The 3,212-nt window shown below is 40.5% G+C and overlaps 1 pseudogene; it reads left to right on the top strand.

Moving 5' to 3' along the window:
• The first annotated feature begins 2,201 nt into the window (after nt 1–2,201).
• The window catches only part of LOC103460540 (gastrula zinc finger protein XlCGF57.1-like), a 6,572-nt pseudogene continuing 5,561 nt past the window's right edge, over nt 2,202–3,212 (top strand).

Raw genomic sequence — 3,212 nt, 5'->3', positions numbered from 1 at the left:
GGAGCAGGTGTGTTAGATTTTGTAGTACAACTCTCACGCTCTCTCATACTCGTCGCTGACAGCTCCAACATGGTATAAAACATGGCAAAAAAACCTCTGAGGATCTTAAAAGATGACTTGTTGTGCTGCATGAAGATGGCCAAGGCTACAAGAGGGTTGTAAACACCCTGGAACTGAGTTGCAGCACAGTGGTCAAGATTATTCAACTTTCTAAAAGAGTAGGGTCCATTCAGAGCAGATGTCGCATTGGTCATCCAAAAGAGCTCGGTGCACGTGCTCAGTGTCACATCCAAATGTTGCCTTTGAAATATAGGTGCAGGGGTTCTGTCAGAATTGCTGCAGATTGTTGAGGTCAGGGGTCACTTTGTCAGTGCTCAAATCATACGCCGCACACTACATCAACTTGGTCTGCATGGCAGTCACCCCAGGAGGAAGCCTCACATTAAAGCCCTGAAACAGTTTGCTGAATACATGTCAACAAAGGATATGGATTATTGAAACCAGGTCCTGTGGTCTGATGAGACCAAGATCAGTTAGTTTGGTTCTATTTTTCATTGTTCTTCCACGTTGTGGCTTTAGGCGGTTGTTCTGAATGACCATCAAGCCAATATTTATCTGAAACAACAACAAAAAAATATGTGGAAGACTGAGCAATGTTTTTTTTAAGGAACAGTCAATTGTTTTTAATTCCTCCTGTATTATGTTACAATATCCAAATAGATCAATTAACTATTAATATCAGTCATTTTCAAGATTTTACTTTTGAAATGCAGATTTGGATACAAACAGAACAATGATTTTTATTACTATAATTAACAGTATTACTCAATTATTAATTAGTAGATGATTATTTTTTTTGGCTGATCATTAATTGAAAGTTTGCCGTTACTGTTTAACAATTATTATATATAGCTTTGCTACACAGTACTTTGTTTAAGCAAGTCTATTAGTTAAAAGCTGCTTCATTTTGGACTGAGCCATAACGGACCTACCCAAACTTTCACTTTTTCCATTTGCTTTAACCCCTTTCTCCCAAGAGAATACTTTTGTCGCTCCTCGTGTTTTTTTTTCCTTCTGTATTCAAAGAAGGTGCTGAGGACTGGTGCAGAGCAGGATGGGACAGTCTGTTGTGCTATTAGTAAATTAAAGAAAAAATGTCGCACATCACATTCATGCAAACAGACAATAATATGTATTACAAGCTGAAGTAAAGTTAGCACATGTCTAAACTGAGTGCGGGTTCGCTTCGAAAAGGCGGCTAGCTTGATCGCAGTGCAAAAGAACCAGAAGGACACAAATTACCCTAGAAAAAGTGCATAAGGCTGTAATGGACCTTGCTAATAATATAATACAATGCTGCTGTATTATATCTAGTTTTTAAAAAAAAATTTTTTACTTTTAATTGCATTTACAATGAACAACTAAGTGACAGTGGACACGGTCTGGAGTCCCGCTAACCTTAGCAAGTTACTACATCCATATGACAGATAAATACTTCTTTATGCTTAACTTACTTGAACATTGTGGAGTATTTTCCATATACATTTCTTGAAGCCTCTTGCCACAACTGCTGCAGAACTTTGGTGACGGCTCAATCAGCTGTTGGGGCGTTCACCTTTTCTTGAATTTATAATTGGCTCTGATCCCTTATATTTGGCTACATGTTGAATTTTAGTTCTGCAACAGGATTAAATCTGTTTCTGCTGTGCAAGACTGATATATCTTTGCTAATCAGACTACAAATAATAGTGGAACTTTGCAGAAGGTGAGAAATTGGGAGGTGGAGGGTTAATTATTATCTAAGAAGAATTTTATTGTGAGCGATCATCTCAAAGGATTCCCAGATGTCAGAGATTTTCCTCTTACTGGCTCCATTTCAGACAATTAATCAAGTTTACTTCTGTAGCACATTTCAGCAACAATGCAGTTCATAAAATCACAAAAATATAAAGTCATAAAAAAAAACATAATCTACAATTGAGAAAACCAGCAACAGACATTACATTTTGATGAGTGCCATCATCAATACACATCAAATATGTTGGTCAATGTTCGTTTTATTTTGGCCACTGAAGACAAATATCCTCCTCTGATGCGAGACCAAAAGGACAACAACCCATGATGCAGCGCGGCTCATCGCGCTTTTATTTTGAAAACCGGCACGCAAAATGAAGCAGTCACGTGACCCATGCAATGCGAGGCCTGGTTTGTTGCCAGTCACGTGGTTTTCAGCAAGACGACACGAGCCTCGAAGCGGGACTTCATCGGACACGCCCCCTTTTTACTCGGTACCATCTCGAAGCCTGGATCCAGATGGCCCATCACTAGACGGTTGTCTGAGGAAGGGTTTGAAGTTTAGCTAAATATGTGAGTGTTTTTAATAAAAAAAATGTCTTCAGTTCAGCCTCAGAGAGAGTTTATCAACGAGCAGGAAACTCCTGCTGAAGAAACATTCACAGAGTTGAAAGAAATAAAGGTCAAGATCGAGGAAGAGATGGAGGATCAGCGCGGACTGCTGGATTTCAGGCGGACACCACGGATCGTCTCGGACAGAAAAGGTACAAAAGACCTTCGTGTTTTAATGATTAGAGCAGGGGTGTCAAACTCCAGTCCTCGAGGGCCGGTGTCCTGCCACTTTTAGAAGTGACTCTGCTGCACCACACCTGAATAGAATAATTAGGTCATTAGCAAGGCTCTGGAGAACTGAGGAGGTAMTTAAGCCATTTGATTCAGGTGTTTTGTACCTGTGGCACATCTAAAAACTGCAGGACAGCGGCCCTTCAGGACTGGAGTTTGACACCCCTGGATTAGAGTTAGAAACGGGGGGTAAAATACCGCAGTGAAGTTAGTTTCAAGTTGGATATTCGAGCTCCGCGGAGTGAGCGGCGTTGAGCTCAAGGTTGATCCGATTTATGAACGCTAATGTCGGCCAGCGGTTCTCCACCGCTCCCGGTGTTATGCCCAGAAAAGCCCGCCTGCCCAAATTTGCATCCCCTGTCGCGGGAGCGCGCATCGCTCTAAACTCTCGCATATTGACGAGGAAACGGATAAAAATATGACCGAAGAGGAAATTTTAAAGATATTTGTAACATTATCACGTTTCCTAACCATGTAATCCCTAATACGGTGGGTTTTATTTCGCAAATTATTTGAAATAAATACGGTTTTTACACTTTTATTGACACAATGAGTCGAACTTTTTTTCAGTCCGT

The sequence above is a fragment of the Poecilia reticulata genome, unplaced genomic scaffold (assembly GCF_000633615.1).
Source record: "Poecilia reticulata strain Guanapo unplaced genomic scaffold, Guppy_female_1.0+MT scaffold_255, whole genome shotgun sequence".
NCBI classification, from domain to species: domain Eukaryota; kingdom Metazoa; phylum Chordata; class Actinopteri; order Cyprinodontiformes; family Poeciliidae; genus Poecilia; species Poecilia reticulata.
This window is presented reverse-complemented; position numbering and strand designations above follow the sequence as displayed.